Here is a 25615-nt window from a genome sequence, read left to right as displayed (position 1 = left end):
AAAAAAAAAGGTCTACAAAACTTTACAAAACTTTACAACAGGGAGTTGGTAGTAAAAGCGCTTCAAACTTGCTAGACTGCAAAATAATATTAAGTTGCAGAAGAATTCAAATGGTTGTGGCTGCAACCCAGCCCCCTGATACCCACAGCTCAATAATAATAATAATAATAATAATAATAATAATAATAATAATAATAATAATAATAATGTGGGCCCCGCACCCTCAGCAGGAGCACCCACCCACGCGACGGCCCCAACCAAAACCGGGAGGTTAGCCGCCCCCAATGCAGGCTGTAACCCGGCCTCTTGGTTGCCCCCTCCCGAGGCGGGCCTCACCCAAGCGCTCTGCCTTGGCCCGCAGGCCAAACAAACCATCATCGTTTGTTGCTGCGGCTGCTGCTGTGCTGCTGCCGACCTCGCCGATGCCCACCGATGCTGTCGCCGCAGCCGCCCTTAAGGCTCGCTGCCTCCGCCCTCGCAAACTCGCCGGATTCAAATAGCCCGCTGCCGCCCAAAACCAGACTCGGCGAGAGGAAGGCCTACAAAGGACGCTGGTAGGCCAACGCCCTTCCTCCCCCAGATCTACTGGCTGCTCTAACTAGGCAGTCAGCAAACCCGAAAGAGGCCGAGAGGCTGGTGCGGGCTGCTTATATAGAGCAGCCCCACCTCGCCCCTTGCACGTGACCCGGGAGAAGCTAGCGTGTTTATTATAGCTCCTCCCCAAATGCAACTGCCGGCTTCCCGCCGGCAGTTGCAAACTTTCAGCTGGGCGGAGCTGGTTTTGTCTGAATTTTATTTCCTTTGAACAAGAAAACACTGGAGATTTATGTTGTTTTTGTAATGCTTGTTTTATATACAAATAAGAGGTGCAGAGCTTAATTCAAGGCAGGCACATGGTATTACATTTCAGAGCACAATCCTATGCGTGTTTAGACAGGAAAAAAGTTCTACCCAGCATCTCTTGAGCCAGTCATGTTCAAAATTATAGGACTCTTTTCTGTCTAAACATGCATAGGATTGTTCCCTTAAACGTAATACCATGTGGAATATTTTTAACAACTCCCTCCCTCCCCCCCTCTCTCTGGCCTTAGCTAGACCTACCTTTTGTTCCGGGAAAGAGGAGGGGAGATCTCTCCCTTGTTTACACATAAGGTGTGACGACCTCAGGAAGAGAGGCATTGTGCTCGCCATTTTTAATTTTTTAAAGAGGACGTACCGCACGAACGCTCATGCGCTAAAGGTAAGTCTATTGTTAAATTTAATTTGGTTTCCCCGCTTCCCCCACCCTAACCCTGATGGGTGCAGCTCCTGGCTCCGTGCAAGTAATCGCGCAGAGCGGGGTTAAGCTGTGGAAACTGGCCAGACGTTCCACGGTCCTGGGCTCAGCCCGAGACTGCAGAAAAAGTGAACCCAAAGGGGAGGGCTCTATCATGGGGCAAGGAAGGGATGATCCCTCCCTGATCCCGGGATCCCCTGTGCGTCATGTGGATGCACAGGGACGATCCCGGGGTTTGCCCCAGGATATAGCCTGCCTCCCTCTCTCTCTCTCTCTCTCTCTCTCTCTCTCTTTCTTTAAGAAAGGGCATGGCCACAGATGGGGCTGGGTGGAACTAAACAGACATAGCTAAAGATCGGGAGGTGGAGCTAGAAAGCCACATAAGACAGCCTCCCCTTGCTTACATCACTGTTTACTCAGCATGCTCCGGTAGACATTTTCATGCCACCTTCTATTTGGATTTAATCTCCTCTGTGCATTTGGGAGCCAAACACTTTGCTTCTCAAGTGTCTTTTTAACAGCCTCCAAAGAAGTCATTTGAGGATCTTTGTCAACCAAGGTTGTCAGCAAATGGCATTTGACTGAACGCAAATGTCATGAGGTGAGGATGAAAGGCTCAGTGTAACGGAGATTTCAGTTTGGGTATAATAATAAGACATAAAAACGGATATATTCCTTAATGTGTATATGTAACTGTGTTCAAAATATGTCCCATAGCACACCTAAAGACAAGACAAGACAAGAAAAATACTTACAAAAGGCTGAAAAGGGTCTGTAGGTCAGGAAGCAGCTATTTTTCGATAGCTGAGTGCTATGGGGGGAAATGCACTGAAATAAGAAGTGTATTCATTATTATTTTTTAAAAGGAGATTAGATTAATTTTGAACAGATGTGAATGCAATCTTAAGAGAAGCCACAGTTCTTTTCTAACTCCAGGGTATACACTATGCAATCCATTTATTACACTGTATTAAAAGTGACATTTTTTTTAGATCAAAACCCATACTTTGGAAGTACTATGAAAGAGCAATTCATGCTAAGGCAGAAACATACTTAGCATATAGAAAGTTTCCTGTACATTTAGCTTTATAATTTCATGCTTGAAGTGTTAGGACATTGCAGATAACAAAAGGAAGAATGATCCTAGCTAGGTCTACAGGAAATGTAAGAACACTTGGATACAAAATGTATCTATACTGTGTTTGTGTATTTGTGTGTGTGTGTTTGTCTGCGTGTGTGTGTGTGTACACACACACACACACACACACACATGCAAGGGTTGGAATTAGACAGGCAATCAGAATTAGAAATGTGCTTAATGGTTCAAAAATAATTTTAAAACCTCTAAACATACCTCTGGAGTTAACTTCCACTGTGCCCTCTTCTGTTTTCCTTGGTTAATTTCAACATTAGGATTATAGGTGCTAGTGAAGCTTGTAATTACCTGGTTTGGAATAAGAATGTGTCCTTCTCATAATGCTCAGATGTAATACAAATTGAGCCTCATTTCACTGTGACATTCTCTTCAGGCTTAGAACGTAGAATGAGATTCTGCATATGCACCATCAGGGAGTTTCCCACTGTCTTGAAAAAACGCCATTGTTGTGTGTGTATGTCTATATCTTGGATGCTAATAAAGGCTCAGAGATGTGCAAAAGTCCCCAGAGGATGATTTGTAAGTTTTTAGGAAACTACCATTGCTCACACGTTGGCATAAGGCATTGCTGAGGATTGCTCCCAATCCTTGGGATCCAAGGAGCTGTGCAATCCATGAGTGTATATAATCTGTTTTAGAGAAGTTCCCTGACTCAATTTTTATTTATTTATTTATTTATTTAGTACATTTCTATACCGCCCAATAGCCGAAGCTCTCTGGGCAGTTCACAAAAGTTAAAACCATAATAAAACAACCAACATGTTAAAAACACAATTACAAAATACAGTATAAAAAGCACAAAAAGCAAATTGTCTTCCTATTGTTGGATAGGAAGAATTGTGATTAGGTCAGGGTTGGCCCAGGACATTTTGAGGTGAAGAACAAAATTGCATCCCCTCTGATTCTATGTACAAAGGCCAACTGGAGTTGAATCTTTCTTCAACACTAGCTATATGAGACAGCATCCTCCACTGTACCTGAAAGCAGCTGGGTAGTATTAGGGGAAGGAACAGGTCATGTAGCACACGTCTCTCTCCTCCAACATATTGCTGCTGCCACCCACCAACATGTGCTGCCTGAGGTAACTGCCTAAGGGTAGGGCCAGCCATGGATTAGCCATTTACAGTTGCAGAAGAACAGCTGCCTCTTGTTTTTTGTTTTGTTTTGGAATTATTTTTATTATTGTTATTATTGTCTCTTTCTCTTTTTCAGGTTTTTCTAGACAGACATGCAGTCATTGCAAATCATGCTGACTTTTACAGATTCAGGAATTCCCCGATGATGATGATGATGATGATGATGATGATGATGATTTCTCCACAATGGCCAGGACCTAACTTATTCCCAGATAAGTTAGGTCCTTACTCCCAGGACCTAACTTATCCCCCTGAAGAATATTCAGGGGGAATTCTTATTTTTCAAGGGAGCAGGGTGAGAAAAAGACAAAGCTCAGCAGTTTTCTCGGGTGGGGCGGGCCAGGGCGAGGGGTGGGGAAACGCCTCAAGGCATTAAGGCAAAAATGAGAAATTTGGGCTCAGCTGTACTCCAGATACTCTTTATTCCCATTTGCTCAACCAGTCAGGATCAAGGATGAAGTGATGGTTGTGCACAGCATCAGTGCTTCTGGAGTTTTCTGCCTGCCTCGCTGTTGTCGTATGGCTTGCATTTGTGCAGAGTGATGCATCCCCACTTCCTACTTCCTCCAGTATACTGCTCATATACTAGCAGAAAAAGAAATACCAATATTGCTTTGTCATGAGATGGAAGTCTTCTTGTTCATATCTCCAATATGGTGTTCTAGCCTGCAATCCCATACCCACTTACCCGGGACTAATCCCCACTCTACTCAGTGGGACTCAGTAGTAAGCCCCATTGAATTAAATGGAGGATACTCCTATTTAAGTGGGTATTACAGGCTAAACCACCATATTGGATATATACATTTCCCTATGTAGACAGGAACACAGGGCTGTATTCTTAAATTTCCAAGCATGCTTCAATCCCTCCTGTTGTTACGGGATACTAGTATACCACAGCTCTCTGTTAAAAATTAATATATAGATGCAGGACATTTTTGTTTGAGTTCAGACTGTACATAATTCATCAGTTCCATTTTAAGCCTATGATTCCACCCCACCCCACCCCATCATTACTAAATTAATTACGCACTTTGTGGAATCAAGCTTAGGGCGACCATATGAAAAGGAGGACAGGGCTCCTGTATCTTTAACAGTTGCATAGAAAAGGGAATTTCAGCAGGTATCATTTGTATATATGGAGAACCTTGTGAAATTCCCTCTTCATCACTACAGTTAAAGCTGCAGGAGCTATACTAAAGTGACCAGATTTAAAAGAGGGCAGGGCACCTGCAGCTTTAACTGTTGTGATGAAGAGGAAATTTCCCCAGGTTCCTCATATATACAAATGACACCTGCTGAAATTTCCTTTTCAATACAACTGTTAAAGGTACAGGAGCCCTGTCCTCCTTTCCATATGGTCACCCTAATCAAGCTAGCAAGTCTCTTACTGCTGTTCATGCCGAAAAATAATGATGACTAGCAGTATTTTCCCCTTTTTAATCAACACCATTGGCCCTTTCCCCCCTTAGTTTAAAATCACTTACAAACAAGGCTCGCCCCTTCCCCAAAAGAGTCCCTAAAGAAGCCAAACAAAATACATCTAAAAATGCCAGGAATCTACAATGTGTATTTCCACACGATTATTCAATAAAGATAGAAGGAGCACTTCCACAGCCTAAAATGGATTTAAGAAAGAAGAGGCATAAAATCCAAGCAAAGCAAATCAGAAAGAGTAAAAAGAAAATCACTCTAACACACACACATGCACGCACACACATGACGAACATTATAGTTATCTCTAAATAGAAAGTAGATAAATTATGTAGCTAAACGTTAAATTATGTTGAAGTGAATAGAAGGATTATGCAAGGAGCTGTAATCACATTCGCAGAAGTAATTAAAGACACCTAAAGTAAAACCAAGTAAAATATTCACCTTTAAGCTCAGACTGGTGTGCTCTCTGCAAGCAATATCTTCTTTGGCTGTTATGTGGAACTGAAGTCACATTCTAGCCAAGTTAAGGGTAGAAGATGGAATGCAAGTAATATCATCATGGAATTTTCATAAAGATTTTCATCATAGATTTAAGAGGAGGCCTCATTTATGCAATCTCTAAGAGCCCCCTCTAGCTACTGGGATTATGTTTGAGACTGAAAGCTCCATTCCATGAGTGTTTTATTGCATGCTCATTAATGGGCACTCATGGATTCCTTGGAGGTAGCTCACATGACGTCATCTGCCTCTTGCACGCCTTCCACCCCTTCTGGTCTTCCTTGCATCACAAGAAAAACCAGAAAAACTCTGAAATATTTTTTAAACCGAAGTTGCTGCTCTCTTCTGCTGTGTGTGGGAGAAGCAGCATGTTCACAACGAGGGACTGAGTGGCCCTCGTGCACCTTGTTTACTTCCTGTTTGAAAACAGGAAGTAACTGAGTGTCCATGGAGAAGTGATGGTAGCCAGCGTTAGCCAGTGTTTCTTCCAAGTGTGATGGTTCCTGATTTGCTTGCTTTCAATGCATGGTGACATCTGGGTAGGTGGGTGGAGGAAAGCATGCAAACGATATGGTTCTCCACCCACAATCTGAAGTGGCACTATTCAGGAAAGGCCCTACCACAAGCTTTCTCTTTGCATGCTTGACTGGAGGGGTGTCACAGGTGACCCACTGGGTCTGGAAGTCTGACAGACTCCCCTGCGTCCACACACACACACACACACACACACACACACAGAACCAACCAGGCAACTGCAGCACATTTGCGGGCCCACATGTTGAAAACCTACACAGCCCGTATCAGTGCTCAAAAGAAGCTCGCGTGCACCCTGAGCAGTGGCGGGTGGTGGTAGGGTGAGCGGCCGATGAATTGGAGGCAGGTTAGTCCATCCATCCCTATTTGAATCCAGGTAATACCTAAATAATTACGAGACGGGCTTACTACATAGATTGGCTATGGAATGGGTAGAAGAGAATGGGGGAAAGGATGAGAGAGAACTGTTGGAAGTAAAGTCCTTTCAAGGGATTTGGATGGTTCTTTGATTCTTTTTATAAATAATGTATGAACTCCCAGATGGGTGTACTTATAAGCAGCAATGTCTTTGTTGGCTCCTGACTGAATGGGTGAGGTATCCCTTTTGTTTTCCCATCCAAAATATCATAGGGAAGAACTTTCAACTCCAACATTTCATCTTCAAAAAAAAAAAAAAAATCTGGTTTACCAGCCCATAATAATGCAAAGTAAATATCATATGTTCATGCCACTGCCAACGGAGAAAGAGATGGAAAGTACCTGGAAAGGTTGTGTCTCCCGGGAATCTTTTAAATATCAGATAACAAACAGTTTTATGGAGAAACATTAAATTAAGTCATTCAACCAAACATGCCTCTGAATTTGCAGACCAAGAAAGATGTTCCCCAAGAGATTTGAAGGAAAGTAAACCTCTTCCAGTCTATCATATAACCTTGAGTTAAACTGAAGAGATGAAGTAAAATAAAATACTTAACTGAAGATCTCCACATTTTGAAATTCGTATTTTGTACTGATGACATCTGTTTGCTATGGAGCTATATCCTGAAACAGAAGTAGATGCTTTATTGTCCTACATGGGCTTTTGTTTGCACAGACCTCTCCTAAGGAGACTTTCTTTGCATGGGAGGGCCACTGATTGGAAGGGTCTCATCAGTAGGGTCTCCTGTGAATATTCCTTCAACTGAACCCAATGATGGCATCTTTGCACAAGAGTGGGCAACTTCAGCAGGTCCAGGAAGGCAATCTCCTCCCCCACTCAGTATCCACTCTACCTCACTGATGTTGAAATTGCTGCCATGCTACTGATTTTTCTTCTGAAATATGGCAGCAGCAAAAAGGTCACAATTTTCCTTTAGGACAAGGTGCTTGGGTAATGCGCCCCTTGTTGGTAAGCTTCCAGGAGTGTGATTTTTCTTCCAAAGAAGGCATACACTTCCCATGTGCTTTCTTTTAAAGGAAATTACCGGGGGGGTGGTGGTGCCACCATCGCTGTGGCAGCAAATTTGGCTGTGGCAGCTATCCCTAACCGGCATCACATGTAAGCTTCTTGTCCCCTTCTCGAAATTTTCTCCTGAAGGTTAGGGGACTCTCTGGAACAGAATGGGGTATGGTGCAGAGGAATGAAGTAAGTATGGGCCCCAGTAAAAATTGTGTGCCCCAACTTGGACAAACAGAAGTGCTTCCCACTTGCATAGGAACATGGGAAGCTGCCTTATACTGAGTCAGACCCTTGATCCATCTAGCCTAGTACTGTTAACACTGGCTGGCAGTGGCTCTTCAGGGTTTCAGGTAGGGTTTTTTCCATCCTTACCTGGAGAAGCTGGGGATTGAACCTTAGACCTTCTGCATGCAAGGCATGTGCTCTGCCACTGAGCTACGGCCCCTCCCAAGCTATGGTCTATCCTAGCCACCGCTAGATACAACCCCTTGTTGCAGTGTGTTTTTCTTCAGTATTCAGAAAATTTTGCATAAATCATGTCAGTGATCCTTACATGAACCCATATTGAGAAGGAGGGGTGAGATTCAGAGAACAGAGAGATGTATGCAGAGAGCTGTATAGTCCACAAAGTAGATGCCACAATAAATCTGCTTGCCTCATAGGAGCCACAATCTCTTTGTTGCTTTGGATGCAACAGGTTCACATGGCTGACCCTGCAAAAGTTGTTCCTACATGGGGAGCACCATGCCTATTGATAAAACCCATTGCACAATTAAAATCCACCATCTACGCAGAGGCAGCTAGTCAGACATAACAGCTGGCAATGACTCTGCATAAGGATTCATTTTCTCATGCACATCAACTGAGGAATCCAGCCAGTTCAATGGGTCTTGGATGAGTATCACATTACAGATGTGGATATGTATCCATGTCCACATGTGCTCTGGCAATGCATGTTAGAGACTCATTCTGCAGGGGTTGGTGCCAGAGGATTGTACTATAGGACACTTGCCAAGGCCCATGACCCAGTAGAGGGGCCACTGAAGTCAATGGGACTTCCTGCCCCTGCAGCTCCTGTTCCTCGTTGCCTGTTCATCTGCCCTTTCCTAGTGAGTGAGCTGTGCGAAGAGCAAGGAAAAGGAGCAGTAACCTCACTCTCCCTGGGAGTTGATGCCAACTGGACATACCTGCAACAGTGGCAAGCACACTGTCAAACACCCTTGCTGGATTGAACCGCTTGAGCGTAAGAAACATGCTATCTGGAATGCAAGAATCGAAACACAAAACAAGTCTTCAAAAGCAGAATGGAAGGGGGAATCTTCATATACTTTATGCAATATCCACTTAATTGCTCACAGCAGGACTCTGCAACCAAATCAGATTATTTTTTATTTCTAATTTTTTTTAAATCCCCAGGTTTTTCACTCTTAATAAAAGAACTGTGGTGATAGTCTTCATACTACCCTTCATTATTAATAGGACTGCTATTTTTCATGGCTCTCAAAGACCAGACTTGCTGTTTCCCCCCATGTTCTTGTATAAAAGGTGTACAAAACCTTTCCTAGGGTCTGTACTGAGCGTAAGATAAAATTACTTTTAAAAAAAACACACACACTCAAACTCCTGCAGCTCTCAGATTACTGATTTTCTTTTCTTCTTCCCTTTTACAGTTTCGGATCAAAATGGTATGTCAGAAAAAGCTCTCAGCACAATCGAGGCAATGAAAAACAGCACAAAAAGACTCCGCACTAAAAGAAAAAAGAAAGCGAAAAGGGCTGTGCTGTGAAGTCCACTTTAGGCAAAATATTCCCCTCTCAGACAGTGTAACCATTTAACAAGAACTCTACTTGGTTTTAAGCAGCAGTAATTGCCCTTCCTGCTACGCTACAATAAACCAAAAATGTTTGATTAATTATGGTTTTGTGACCAGGTCAGGCAAGGAAGTGGGCTTCTACCACACACTGAGCTCAGAGCCAAATGTATAAATGAAGACAAGATGGGACGGGATAATTTTCAGGTGGGCATAGAATGACTTTTGTCTCTCTCTCTCTTTTTGGTTGTGCTCATCCATTTCCCCCATCCCTTTTTATTGACTGGGGGCTTTGCTAGACCTGTTGGGATAAGCCGGCAGGGAGGCGGGGCCAAGGCGCGCTAATGTTAGCACGCGCCGCCTCAGCTTCCAGACGCCGGACGCGCAAGGACGACGCAAACCCTGCAGCGTCCGCTATTTTTTATTTTTTTTTAGTTTAAAGGGGCCACGTGCTGCCCGAAGACTCCGGAGAAGGTAAGGGTTTTTTTTAGTTAACCCCCCCCATCCGTCCCCCCTTGCCATTTCCTGTTCGTCGCCCCCGCCCTCCCTCGCCATCTCCTGTTTGTTGCCCTCCGTCCCCCCTCACCATCTCCTGTTCATCGCCCTCCATCCCCCCTCGCCATCTCCTGTTCGTCGCCCCCCGCCCTCCCTCGCCATCTCCTGTTCGTCGCCCCACCGCCCTCCCTCGCCATCTCCTGTTCGTCGCCCTCCGCCATCCCCTCTCCTGCCGGTCCGGCCTTCCCTCCCCCATCTCCCCCCCCCGGATCACCCCCCCGGCACGATGGGCACAGCGCTCGTATGAGCACTGTGCCAGGTCCGTGGCTTTTTGCGGCTACTCGCGAGTAAGCGAGTAGCTGCAAAAAGCCACGGACCTTCCTAGACGTTTCTCAGCCCCGGCCTGAGGCCGGGGCTGTGAAAAAGGCACGCCATAAGCGACTTCGCTTATGGCGCGTTTGAGGAGGCCTCAGTGTGGCCTGGCGCTGGATTCCCCTGTGCGTCATCTGGACGCACAGCAGGGAAACCGGCTCACAAAGCGCGCTAAGGCCTCATCTAGCAAGGCCCTGGGTTTGGATGGCACGATAATCCATGATAGGTTAAATAATTATTTACCCCATTGTGGGTCATTGTTTCCTCTGTTGGGATTTTTTTTTAACCCATGAAGGGTTATTTGCCTGACATAACTCACTGTGATAATCTATGGTCTGCAGTATGGTTTATTTCACCCTCCGTGGGTTATTGTGTCATCTGTCGGGCACCGTGGGTTAATTTGATGTCCTATAGAGTCCCAGGGAAAGATGGTATCATATAGCTGCCACCGCTCTATAGACCCCTGAAGGTTTGCAGGAGCCTTCCCTAACTGGGAGTCCCCTGATCCACTTTCAAAACCCTGCACAATTTTACCCAGGGGAGGGAAAATCCAAGTTGCACCAAATAGGAATGTCACCAATAAATCTTTGGAAAATAAGCAAAAAATAAAGAAAATGGCCAAAAATTTGCATTTCCCCAATAGCTTAAGAGCATAATTGTGCAAATTCTCAGCCACATGAATTCGTACCTGTGCAATTTTTCACTCTAAGCTATGGGGGAAAATGCACATTTTGGGCTATTTTCTTTACTTAATTTTTTCGGTGGGTGGGTGGGTTTGTCTGTTCACACAAAGCAACGATGTATCCCAATAGGTCTGGCTATGTTTCATACGAGCTGGCTGTAGATACCACACAGGGGGTCTGTGGCAGGCACATTTATGTGGAAAGGATTCCCTGCAGGTAGAAAGTTTGAAGACTACTGGTCTAATACTTACAATTAAAAACAGCAGACTCCTGGAGGTTAATACAGCACAATCCTCTGCACGATTAGACAGAAAAAAGTCCTATAGCTCCCAGCATCCCCCAACCAGTAGGATTGTGGCCTTACTGTGGCTTTAGCTTTCCTGCACCAGTCAGCTTGGTATTATTATTATTATTATTATTATTATTATTATTATTATTATTATTATTATCTTTCTCGCTCATGGTGGTTTTTCTTGACGAACATGATGGGCTTTGCCAAGTCATCATCATCATTATTATTCGCAACAGACAACAGTTTCTCATCATAAATAAATAAATGTCCCTTGAATGACACCACACTACATGGAAAACCACAGGGGCTAAACCTCCTGCAGTCAAAAAACCCTCCCTCAGACTGAAAATGCCTATGAAGTAAAAAAAAACAGTTGCAGTTTTACAGATCTCTCACTCTGCATTTGGACTCTCTCTCTCCCCACACCCCGCCGACACTTTTTAAAGAATTATTACAGTTATATATTTTGGGAAGTTGGATGTGGGTAAGAAACCCTGCGTGGGCAAAAATATCATCTCCATGATGCTGCAAAGGTGATGACAAGCCTTGGGAAAAAGACCACGGTCTCGTGTCAGACCCAGTAAATACGACGTTTGTTTAGGACATATTCCAAGCTAAAAATGGGGGCATCCTTCATGTTTAATTAAAACTCAAAGCACATTTGGGCCTATTAGAACTTTGCCTCTGGATAGCTGTGTGGTGACCTTGTTTGGAGCTTATTGCCTTTTTAAAAAATACATTACTGTGAAATATACTTATGCAGCTATTTTGAAAAGAAAAAGAGTTTATCCCCCTTCTAATGCCACCTTTTGGACTTTTTCTTGGTTTTTGCAAAAAATGGAACTCTTTAAGTTGTCAGAGTTAATGAAATTGCGATAAGGCTACTTCCAGTTCTGGAATTAATGTATGTAGCTTAGTACTGTGTCCTAACCTAGGGGTTTGCAATATTTTATTCTCCTGGTAATATCTTATTCTAAGTTCTCTTTGAAAAAGAGGCAACTCAGTTTTTCTGAGATTTTGTGTCTCACAAATTGGGGGAGCTGAAGCAAAGGAGAGAGTATACCTAGGTATACCTGGGTATACCTGGAGGTCCACCTATATTGAGTGAGGGAGAAGGCCAGTTGCCCATCCCAGCTTCTTCCCTCCTCCCCATGAGTAGCAGGGAGCAGTAGAGGGAAGGAACCAGGCTGGGAAGAATCAGGGGTAGGGAGGAGCAGGGTCAGGGCTTTTTTTTTTAACTTACTCTTGAGTTGGAGTGCACATGCGCTCATCTCCTTTTAACAAAAATGGTGGGCACGGCACCCTCCTTCCTCCTGGGATGTTGCACCAACATTTGCACTAAGGGTAGGATCTCGTGATCAGGATATCATGAGATCCTCCCCCCTCGATCACTCTACACCGGGTTGGTGTAGAAATGGCCTTTGAAGAAGGTTTGAAAAATGTATATGGAGTGTGTCCTGGGCCCCAACAGTAGTCACTAATGTTATAAACCATTTTTAGACAGTAGTATAGACCCTGCCTCTCTCTACAAAATTCAGAAATACAGAATGGAACAATGGAGTTTGTTCTAATTCAGAAACAAGTCCAGGTAAGTGGAACTTCAACATGAAATACAAAACTGGGATAAGGAGAGTTTTGGAGGGATCCCTAGCTCCTTTTTTTTCTTTCAGGGCCTTGCTTTGCCCCCCAAATGAGACTGCAGAATCCTAGAATTTTAGAGTTGGAAGGGAGCTTGGAGGCCATCTAGTTTGAAAGGATTGTCTCGGTGTCTGAGTAATAACTAGCTGAATTAATAAACCCTGCATTGATACCTTGTGTAAAGGCTATTTGCTTCCAGGCTAATTTTGTGCGGCTGTCCCAGAGACCACCTCCAGAATGACTTTCTGCAGAGAAGATTTCGTTGTGGTGGTGATTACAGCAAATGTAATGTATGCCAAGTGGGCGTTCTCAGAAGAGACCCACCCAAGCGCCTCAAGAGGTACATACATCTATTAATCACTCACCTTTATGACTCAGTGCACAGTTCGAAGGGACAGCCAAGAGACCCATAGTGAAATCTCTTCAGCTACTCCTTTAATGAGATAAAGGTTTTGCTGTGTGCTAGAGTCTGCAAATGATCTGTTTGCCATTCAATGAATGGGATCATAGCCATTCCATATGTAATGCAGAGGCTCTCTCAGGGGTAATTTTCCTAGAAGAGGCAGGCTGAGAAGCTTACACCTTTAAATATGATACAGTGAAGGAGAATTATAATTATTGCATGCATTAACTGTATACGCAGGTTCAAAATTATACAGCACATGAATTGAAAGGAAAAATGGAATTGAATCAATGACACTTTTAAACTTCTAAGGCTGCAATTCTATACTAGTAAGCTCGATTGAGCATAATGGCACTTACTTCTGAATGGACATGTATGGGATCGCACTGTAAGTGCAATTTTAAATATTTATATCCCTCCTTGGGAGTACATGGTTGTGTGTATATTGGATGTACAAGGCATACAGGGTTCTCTTTCTCCCTTTTATCCTCCCTTTTAAGTTAGGGTGAGGGATGATGACCTAGGATCATCCAGTGAGTGTCATAGCAGGAAAATGTCAGGAATCACCCACTGAACTTCATGGAGGGGAGGAGATTTGAGCATGCATCTCCCTAGACCTAATCTGGCATGCTATTTCCCACCCCTTGCTCAATGTAGGACAACTATACACATATGTAACAGCAGAGCTGGCTCTCAGTTTCAGAGGGCCCTTGGGCAAGACACCATCAATGAGCTCTCCTCCCTCAGTGAGGCCACAGCTAGACCTAAGGTTTATCCTGGGATCATCCAGGGTTCGACCCTGCCTGAGCACTGGATCCCCTGTGTGTCACCTAGATGAACAGGTTTGACCCCTGGACGATCCAGGGATAAACCTTAGGTCTAGCTATAGCCTTCGTCTACCTTCTCACCACCATTGTCATCAGCTGCTATTGCTCCTCATCCTCTTTCTCGTCATTGTTACTGCTTCCTTGGTTGCTTGAAAGGCAGAGTCAGGGAGCAAGTAGTGGTGGCATCTACTGCTCCTTCTCAACACCACCATTGCCAAAGTCAGAGCAAGAGGCAAGTTAAAAAGTCAAGATGTAATGGTGAAAAGGAAGAGCAAGCCCAGAGAGCTCTTGTCAGTGGGGTCTCTGCTGGGACGTGGGCCCTTGGCAGGTGCTCAACCATCCCTACCTAATAGGAAATATTTAAATTGCAGCAGACAGACAATTTAACACTTATTAGACAGAAATATTTATAGACTCCACCAGTCCCCAGTAGCCCTACAAAAAACAAAGAAGTCTTGAATACTGCATGAATTCATTATTAGCATCCCCTATGTTAATTTTATATTGTAATTAGAAATTCAAAACTTTAGGGAGTTTGATAATGCCAGCTCTGATGAAGTGGAAAGAGTTCAGCTTTACTTCTGTACTCACGATGCCCTCAAGATGTGGCGTTATCTTTGGATAATTCCAGCACTGCTGGGTCTTAATTGCTTAAATATTAGATGCACATTTCTTGTCTTCAAAGAGGGAATGATGCAAGAATCTGGGTTAGATAAGCTGCTGTTTCATTTCAGTGGTTTAGAGTTTGTTATTAAATGTGACGTTAAGTCATTAAGTAATTACCCTCTTTCTCAGTGAAATCTGCTTGAATAAACAAAAAAAAGTGGGGATTGGAAACTCTTCACCTATTTGGTCTGATGTTAAATGCTGTAGCACATTCACTCTGTGCAGAGACAGATTAACAGAGCAAAAGTATCCTCCAGTTAGACTCACTGAGCATGATGGGATCACTACTAAATCCCTGTGCACCGGCAGACCACACCTATGCTAGTGTAACTTGATTAATTCCTGTTACTTTTACATCATGTAATAAGTTTATTAGATATACTCCATGCCTGATCTATGGATTGGTGGGTCAGTTCCAAGTCTGCAGTCTTCTACTTGTACATGGCAATAAATCTGATTAAAACGATGCTTGGGTCTTGGTGTTTCCAGTCAGGCAAGTGCTTTCTTAGAAAAACGGCTATATCATTTGCTTAAAAGCAAAATGCATGCATAAACCCTTGGGCTCCTCAAGAGTATACATATTATAGTAAAAAAAAAAAAAAAAACGGGGTGGGGGAGGTAATTATGGATAGGGCATAAAACATGAAGGGCAATGTGAGAAAGATTAGAAATAGAAGTTATACTTCAGCCAAAACACAGCTTTTTGAAATTCCCTTGATTTAAATGGGAATGATATAAGTACAAATTGAACTTCGCACTTCAAATCACAGGATTTTGACATTACAATCCTACAAGAACTACTCAGATGTAAATCCATTGGGTTCAATGGGACTTGTTTTCTGTTAATTCAGTTTAAATCTCAGAGAGAGGGTGCCAAGTTTTATCTTTGATGTGGTAGCTTACTTAGTGCAGACACTGTTTTCCATACTATGAAGGGAGCATTCAAATATGCAATCCTCTCTTCTACAGGCTGAAATTATACTTTTCTGGAACCACTTGATTTAACTCTATGATTAGTTTGAAGAATATAACAATTAGAAGGTGAAATGAAGCACAGGGCTAAGCAAGTGAAATTGTCAGATTGCTGGTTACTCAGGGCAATATCCAACAGTATCCACTCACGTTGGTCTAGCGGAAACTACGTTCTGATCTAAGCACAAGAGAAGAATCCAATTAAAGTTACATTTGCACAAGCCTGGTTGTACAAGCAGTTTTGCATAACTCCACTACAACGTGCCAAAGGCGCCTCACGTAGTCCTCTTCATTTTATCTTCACAACAACTCTGTGAGGTAGGTTAGTCTGTGAGCCAGTCATGGCCCCCAGTCATGGCCAAGTAGGGACTAGAACCCCGATCTCTCAAATCCCAGTCCGACACGTTCATCACTAACCACACAATGTTGTCACTATTACAACACTCTCCATCTTTGGATTGGGATGTCAAACAGTTCCATATATGGATTTAAACATAGACATCTATCACAAAGTCTAACAGAAAGAGTTATGTGCAATCGTTAATTTCAAGTAAACCACTAGAGAGCATACATGCTTAAGCAGAACATGTTTCTGCTTCCTGCTATGATGTGCTCTGCTTTAATAATGCAGAAGCGCTGCTTCTGAAATAAAGAAAAGAAAGTGTTGTCTTGACACCTTTGTTCAGCATGAGATTGAAAAAACTCAATATGCTAATTCAGCTAACAAAGTTAAATGCCCTCCTCCCACACATTCCATCTGCAAGTGGCTATATCTAAAAGGCAAGTCTTCATTCTTCATCTCTGACTAAAAGGCAAGTTATAGAATCATAGAATAGTAGAGTTGGAAGGGGCTTATAAGGCCATCGAGTCCAACCCCCTGCTCAGTGCAGGAACCCACTTTAAAGCATTCTGTCCAGCTGCCTCTTGAATGCCTCTAGTGTGGAAGATCCTATGACCTCCCTAGGAAATTGGTTCCATTGTCATAGTGCTCTAACAGTCAGGAAGTTTTTCCTGATGTCCATCTGGAATCTGGCTTCATGTAACTTGAGCCCATTATTCCATGTCCTCCACTCTGAGATAATTGAGAAGAGATCCTGGCCCTCCTCTGTGTGACAACCTTTCAAATATTTCAACAGTGCTATCATGCCTCCCCTCAACCTTCTCTTCTCCAGGCTAAACTTGCCCATTTCTTTCTGTCTCTCTTCATAGGGCTTTGTTTCCAGACCCCTGGTCATCATCTTCATTCTTTAGGTTTGTCTCCATCTCTGTTAGGGAGGTTGGAGGAATCCATCTAGGGGATGGAGCTCACTGAGCATCTGTCAGCTCAGACTTCAGCTCATTTCCTGTGAGCTGGCCTGACTTGCTCTCCATTGAGTTTCGTCAGCTGGCAGATGTTTCTGGCTTTCTCACTTTAATTTGCATAGATCAAAATGTGAATGAATTGAGGGGGGTGCACATTGCATGATTTACCCAAATTTTAGCCATAGTTTGCCAGCAAGATTTGCATGAATTGCATAAGCCACGGAAATTGTGCCCTGCAAGTTGTGCACATTTCTATATATGCCCATTTAAACAAACAAACAAAAAACACAGAAAAAGTTCCTGGAATTTGGGAAAAGCCCATGGCTCAGCCTGAAAATGCAAGCTGAGTCGTGTGTCCACTGGGAATCCATCAAGCCCCCAAAGGGCTGGATTCCACAGCAATGGACATCCCTTGCATCCGCCTATCTCTAACCCTGTGTGTTCCCCAACAGCTCTCAACTTAACATATCCATTAAAGCCCTATTTATTTATTTTTCCTCTTCGTATTCTTAATTGATTTCTTAGGACAAAATCCTATTGGGACAGTCATAAGACACCAAACTCAGAGCTAGTGACTATCCAGTCTAGGGTGGACAGAAAGTAATTAGACTATCTTAGTTGTGTGTGGTTCAGAAGCTGCAGCTAGTGCAGAACACAGCAGCTACGGTGCTCTCTGGAACACCCAGCTATGCCCACATAACACCTGAGTTAAAAGAGCTACATTGGCTGCCTGTTAGCTACCGAGCCACATACAAGGTTATGTTACTGTCACATAACCTGGATGAGGGCTAACAAACTGAGACTCAATCCAGACAAGATGGAGGTACTGTTAGCGGGTGGTTCATCTGTCCAGCGAGGTGATGTTTGCCCTGTCCTGGATGGGGTTGCACTCTCCCTAAAGGATTGGGTCTGTAGTTTGGGGGTGCTCTTGGATCCAGAACTGTCACTTGAGGCACAGGTGAACTCAGTGGCAAAGAGCACCTTTTATCAGCTTATGCTGATATACCAACTGCGCTTTATCTGGACAGAGATAGCCTAGCTACAGTTATCCATGCTCTGATAACCTCTCATTTGGTTTACTGCAATGCATAATACATGGGGCTGCCTTTGAAAACGGTCCGGAAACTTCAACTGGTACAAAACAGGGCAGCCGATGAGACCACATCATGCCAGTCCTTTTCCAACTTCATTGGCTGCCAGTCCAGGTCCGGGCCTGATTCAAAGTGCTGGTATTAACATTCAAAGCCCTAAACGGCTTGGGGCCAGGCTATCTGAAGGAACGCTTCCTCCCATATGTACCTGCCCAAACCCTAAGGTTCTTAGGGGTCCTTCTCCATGAGCCCCTGCCAAAGGAAGTGAGGCAGGTGGCTACCAGGAGGAGGGCCTTCTCTGCTATGGCACCCAGGCTGTGAAATGAGCTCCCTAAGGAGGTTTGCTTGGCACCTACATTATATGCTTTTAGACGCCAGGTGAAGACCTTTTTATTCTCCCAGTATTTTAACAGTCTATAAATAAATTTTAACTTGGTGTTTAAAATTTGTAATTTTGCATTTCTGCTGTTTTTATCTGATTGAGCTTTTATATTGTATCTTATATTATGGTTTTATACTGTTGTTTTATACTTTGAATGTTTTTAATTTTTGTGAACCGCCCAGAGAGCTCCGGCTATTGGGTGGTATAGAAATGTAATAAATAAATAAATAAATAAAGCCTCAAACAACTTGGGATCAGGATACCTAGCAGATCACCTTCCCTTATACATACCCAGGACATGGTGGAGGGGGATGATCTCATGATTTTATGATCTCGAGATAGTCCCCCTCAGTCCACATGTGGTGCATGACATCCCAGGACGAAGAGGACATCATGCCTGCCATATTTCTTTTTTAAAGAAACAGGAGCTGGAGCGCACCAGTGTTCCAGCACAAAGGTTAGTCTTTTTTTAATAATAAAAAAGCCCTGACCTCGCTCCCCCCACCCTCTATGGGCATGGAGCACTTGCAGTTCCTGGCTCCTCACGTTTACTCTTGAGGAGCTGGGAATATAACAGGATGGCTGCCCACACATCCCGCGGTCTTGGGTTCATCCCGGGACTGTGGGAAAAACCATGAAAAATGTGTAGGGCCATATCCCAAGGAAATGCAGGGATCATCCCTCCCTGCTCCCGGGATCCCCTGTGCGTCATGTGGACACACAGGGATGATCCCAGGATAATCCCCAGGGTATCGCCAGCCTAGACATGCCTCCAAGCGACCTTTAGGATAGCAGAGGAGGTCTTCCTTGTCATTTCAAAATGGATAGAATTTTATTTATTTATTACATTTTTATACTCACTATTAGCCAAGGATCTCTGGGTAGTGCACAATTAAAACCATAAAAAACCAATTGTGTCATGTACATTTAAAATATTAAAAGTTAAAAAGGTGATATAAGACCAAGTTAAAATCCAGGAAAAGCCTGTGTAAAAAGGTATGTTTTCAGGAGGCACTTAAAAGATGTTACATTCTCTCCCTCCTGAATTGCATGATGGAGGGTTTTCCAGAGGGTGGGTGCTACTACGGAGAAGACCTGCCACTGAGGTTCGGAATGGCCAGCAGGTCCTCCTCTGAGGATCATAGCTGTCGTCAGGGTGTATATAATGTTGTTATGAAGTACCCAGGCAGCAAGCCTTCTCTGTAGCATCATCCACCATTTGGAAAACCTTCACTTGTTTGGTTCGGGAGGCGGAAAATATAATATCATTCAAACACCTCCTGAAGACACACTTGCTCATCAACACCTTCCCTGGGCCTTAAATTAATTAACTATCCCACTCCATTCTGCTGTCCCATTTTTCTGCTGTTTTGTTGTTGAGATGTTTTAATATTGTGATTTTATGGTAAGTTCTAATGTTGTGTTTATATGTTGACTCTAGTGTTTTGAACCGCAGAGAGATTGTATTATTACCAGCAGTATAGAAATGTTGCAAATAAATAAAAAACGAATAAACTTACTCATATTTAAGGTAACATCTAAAAGTATGGCACGCATAGACACCCCCTTTTAGTCTTTTGTCTCGGGGTGGGATCTATGGGGCTCATTGATGGCAGGGACAGCAACATGTTGGAGAACATGCTTCTTCTTGAATGGAAGGTATGAAAGGGGCTACTTTTTTTTTTTTTACCATTTCCTTGATGGGTATAAAGTTCCCTTGCCTTCCTTTTCCTTGGCATTGTGCTTCCCCTCTTGAGGCTTGGTAGCCATCCAGTTCTTATTTTGTTTAAGAGCTTGAGATTTTGCTGTTATTGATCAGCACTTCATGATATTGGTCTTCCTCGCCTCTTTTTACTGTTACTTGGATTTGGTTGCAGCCCTTCCACTGTTAGACCATTATGCATCTATTCACAGGCTACACAGGCACTGTAAAGAAGGGCCATTCTTAATGGACTTTCTAAAGTCATGTTTACTGATTAACAGTCATACGTTGGTCAGCAGTATACACAAAAAGAAATTCTGTACATACTTACTGAGTGGTAAATTCCACTTATTTGTATAGAATGTGTCTTGGGCCTCAACAGTTGTCAATACTGTTATTAATTATTATAAAGCAGTAGTGTAGATCCTGCCTTTGTTTCAGTTTGCAGATTGTTTTGAAAATGCAGGATTAGGTAAGCGTACATAAAAATGTAAACCAAACATTTTCCCCCCGTTCCTACATCTGGAAGTGGGCTCTTTCTCAGCCATACTGCTGCACTGTGTCCTTGTGGACATACTGGTGCCATACCATTCGAAGGACATGTCTCCACCATGCCTTATCCCTGGGATCACCCCGGGATCATCCCTGTGCATTCACATGACACATAGGGGATCCTGGGGGCAGGGAGGGATGATCCCTCCATTTCCCTGGGATAACCGGGATGGCTTTTAGTCTGATTTTTCCCATGGCCTTGGGATAATCCCAAGATGGCAGGAGGTGTGGGCAGCTGTCCCAATATCATCCCAGCTCCTCACGAGTAAAGGCAAGGAGCCAGGAACCAGGCACAGAGTTCTTCAGATGCTCCATGCCTATCAGGGTGGGGTGGGGTAAGCGGGATCTTTTAAAAAATGAAAAAAGTACTGACTGTATCGTTGGAGTGGTTGTGTGCTCATCTTCAATAATAATAATAAAATGGCAGGCGCAACATATTCCTTCCACCCTGGACATCACATGCCACGTGTGGACAAAGGGGAGGATCTCGTGATCAGCATATCACAAGATCCTCCCCCTTCCCTCCCTAGTGTAGACATGCCCACAGACTCTGGCTCAATATTTGTGCAAAGCTGAGCACAGTAATTCTTCCTCACTGTGCTCTATTGGAAGTCCCCATTTACTATTAAATGAGATACAATAATCAGCTTTTTAAAGAATTGGCAGAGCACAAACATATTTTGTTTAGCCTTTGCTAAATATCCCTTTCTCTTGCAATTTTTTTAGGAGACAGCTTTGTTGATTACAACCTGGAAGAGATATTTGCAGAGAAACAGGAATGCATGTAGGTTGCTTTTAGGGAGGGGACTACAAAATTGCTTGGTGTCTGATAATGAAACGATAGCAATGTAAGATATTTTAAAAAGATATTAGTAAAAAAATAGATTAAAATAATGTATGCAAAATATTAAATATTCTTCAGAGCTTTTCTCTGCAAAACTGTTAGAAGCCTTCCTTAAGAGGATGCTCAGCTCAAGTGCCAAGTCTATAAATGATTTAGACAGTCTAAAAGGAACTTTCACTTAACATATTTTCTTTGCCCTATTCCATTCATTCCATGTTCTTGACATTTAATGAATAACCATGAATGAAGGCAGACAGATATTAGTTTTAAGAAAATAAAAAGTCTCTTAAATTAACTTCAAGTAAAAGGCCAGTAATAATTTTCACTATGAAGAGCAATAGCTCAGATAAGATAAACCTGCTGCCTTTTTTCTATTGGAAACCATGGATTGATTCCATTGTAAGTTAGTTGTGCTTAAGGTTCTACTGAAATCAATGTAAAAAGTTAGTCATGGCTTAAGTCAATCCACACTGATTGTGGATCAAAGTCCAACTAACTTGGCTGCAACCCTGTCCATATTTAACTGGTAGTAATTTATAATTACCTGGGAAGATTTGATGTCCCTACTGATTGTGTAAACATGCAGTTTTTTCCCATTCTAAATTATCAAGATGGTTCTCCTATGGCATGGTTACTGGTAGTAAGTGCTTTAAATGAAAAATATGCTGGCATTTTGGGCTCTGTTACTTTTGCCTTCCATCCCAGTCACCACTGGAATGCCAGCCCTGAGAGCTTCTCCAAAATAGATTACAAGATGGATGTCAGTAAATAAAGAGACAACACAGAGAAGTTTGGGTTTAAACAAGGCCACATTTATTTAAAGTTTTGCAAAGGGGTAACCTAAAGGGGCATCCAGTCTGGCCTGGTTCAGACCTTTTTGAGTAGGGCAAGCCATTCATGGCCCGTGGGTTGACGCCCGACCACTGGCCACTCCTTTTGGGATAGGGAGACCTTCAGGTGTCACCCCCGATGCATGCCTCAAGGCTATAAGTGGGTGAGAAAGGTTGGCCTCAGAGGTAATCCTTATCTCCTAGCCAGGCTGTGAGGCTCAAAACTGGGAGCCCTCAGGAATTACCAGTCACTGCAACAGTGCCTGTGAATGCTCACCATTAGAAAATCCCTCTGGATGCCTGTTCCTTCCTGCCTATCATCAAATGTGACCAAATTAACAAGCAATGCCAAATCAACCTATTTATACTCAATGGCTGTCTTACAGTGTGGAGTAGGCGAAAAAAACCAATGAACAATTTAGAACATGAACAAAAAATTCCTACTCATCCCCAAATGGTGACTAGAGAACTCACACTACCTACAGGGAGGGAGCCGCACAAACAAAGAGGAAACTGCGAAGGGTAAGAGCCTGTTTATAGGCCAACGTGTATACCCCTCAGTGGCACCACCTGCTTCTGGCCAAACGGGGCAAGTCATGTCTCCTTTCTTCCCTCACTTGCAGATGCTTCCTCATGCCCAGGCCTTGCCGGGTGTGGCAGAATGGCTCATTTGTCCCTATATCCTTGATATAGAGAACAATGAGGGATGTACAGAACGTGTAAAATCCATCCTGTCTGTGTTCCAAGGATTGTCAGGCACCTTTTGTTCCATCATCCACCAATCAATGGAATGGGGGCAGGGGTTAGTTTCCAAAGTCACATAAATGTAAATTTATGCAAACTCACATGTGCACAAATGCACAAATTTCCCCCAAATGCTCAATTTCCCACCAAATGTGAATTTTCATGCTTTAGCCTATTCGAGAAATGTACATTTTAGACGTTTTTTTAAAAAAGTTTTTTTTTCTATCAAGAAATTTGTGAAAAGTTCCCAAAGGTTAGAAAAATGGTCTGCAAGTCTGCGTACTATGACAGGGAAAAGAGTGAGTGTGCTTCGGAATCCACATGGTTGGATTCATAAAAATCTGAACTCATTTGGTTCTGTTGCAGATATCTCTGCTATTCCTAAAAACAACATCTGTGTTAGTTACACTCTAGAGTAAAGGTTACATTTTAAAAGATTTTGGCATGCAGCTTCATTTACTTTCATCATGTATCTTGGTAGAGGACTGAGTGATAACTCTGTTATCAGCACTACAGCAATCCTGTGATTTGAGAAAAAGATTACCTGCTCTGGGTCAGATTCATACATGTGAATGATCCTCAGACAATGGTCAGGTGATGTATGAATGAACCTCAAAGAGCCAGATGAAATGCAGCAGTGTCAAATGTATCAATTACAAAATCACCAACCATGGCAAAAACCAGGGTCCTAAGTAATATCAATATATTAAAGCTATTATTACAAGAGCATTTGGAATGTGAAAATTCATATGGAAGTAGAATATCATTAAGATTCCATTTTAAATGCTCTCATTTCTAATTCCTCACGGCTCTGGGGCAAAGAGGCAGGCTAAATATATCATAAGTTTAATAAGCCTAGAAATGTGATTAAAATAAAATTGAGTGTTTTATTCATGGCTTCAAGTGTAAAGAGCCATAATAATATAGCCAGACCTCATTGATTTTGATCTACCATTAGCCACCAGAGGGGTCACTAATATCTATAAATCCTGTGGAGTAATTGAAAGTTCTCTTTAGTGAAATTTCACAGCAAATATTTTTACTCCTTTCCACCTATTGTTTTAAAGTCTCTTTCCCCCCTGTATACATGAATTGATAATGCCTGGAACATCTTTTACAGGATAATTTGCCCCACACATAAACTATTTAAATTTGCATTCCCACCCCCCTAGTGCTGGTGTGCAGCTCCAAACCTGTTAAGCCAGATTCTATTGAAATGAGTAGAACTTGAGCACATAATTTCTTGCATAAGTCAATTGATTTCAATGGATTCTAAGTATGCTTACTTTATCTTGATTGCTCCCTTGGAGTGTAGGGCACTTAAATAGTAAAACTCTCATTTAGATGAAGAGCAGAGGTAGAGAAATAATCATGTGCTAAGGCTGCAACCCTAGAGATGGTCAAGGTCCAGCTGAGGGGTCTTAGAAAGTGGCATAGGTGCTGCTCCAACTGTGGAAAGAAGGTCCATGGGTGGGATGACACCTAAGGTTATCGGCTCACAGAGAGCTATGTCTGTGTAGATATCACATAGAAGGTATTCTCCAAGCAGTGGGAAGCAAACTGGGGCATGTTGGTATGTGTCACAGGTAGCCATAGATCCACAGAAACCAAAGCCCCCTTGTTCTCCTCTTATGCCCCCCCCAAATCACTCAAAACTACACCAGCTGTGGCAATGGGAGGATTTTTTTTTTTAAAAAAAAAAATCTGGCCCTTTACATCTTGCCTTGACTTCAGCAAGCCAGCAGGCCTTTTAATGTGGTGGTTTCTTCCACAATGGAATCTCCCATCCCACCAAGGATGGGATTGCTCCATAATTTATATATTTGCACCGGTTATGTTAAAGATGAGATGATACTCACATTTTCTCATTTTACCCCATATTGGGACTACTTACCTTGTCTGATGTTTGTTTTCATGAATGTTAAAAAGCTTCTTTGCAAACTTTTAAACACTTGTCACGTGTGTTTGTGCCTTTTGATGTCTCTTGTCAGTGCCATTTTCCTCCATCACCATCTTCTGTGACCTGACCAAATGTTGACTCAGTTGTCCATATTGTCATTTAATCCTACTGATTTTTGTCAGTGACATCACAATGCTACATCTTAAGTGACCATGTCATGGACATCTGTAAACAGATCTACATGGGTCACAACAGCCAATGGAAATAAACAAAACTGAGAGCAAAAAGGAAGGAATATAGTGCCAAGAAGCAACCACCGCCAGATGAACAAAACAATGTAAATGTATGGTGCCATGAGTATTTTAGGAGGAACTGGTTTGGCTACACTGAATGTGCTATTTCTGAAGTGAACTTTAAAAATATGCAGTGCACTCCTACAGGAATTTCAGAAAAGCTGGGTCCAGGAGGCATCATGGTGTGTCTTGCTGCTCGGCCATTTTTTTGGGTATCGTAAAAATTATACAGGACTCAGTGAAGTTCAAGTCTTTTCTTAGACAGCTGCTGAGACTTTCTAGTCTGCTCCAGGTTCTTCAGTTCATGTTTATTTTATTTTCATCTAATCTCCTTGGAAAACT

Source organism: Elgaria multicarinata, chromosome 5 (assembly GCF_023053635.1).
Source record: "Elgaria multicarinata webbii isolate HBS135686 ecotype San Diego chromosome 5, rElgMul1.1.pri, whole genome shotgun sequence".
Taxonomy (NCBI): Eukaryota; Metazoa; Chordata; class Lepidosauria; order Squamata; family Anguidae; genus Elgaria; species Elgaria multicarinata.
Note: the sequence above shows the minus strand (reverse complement) of the source record.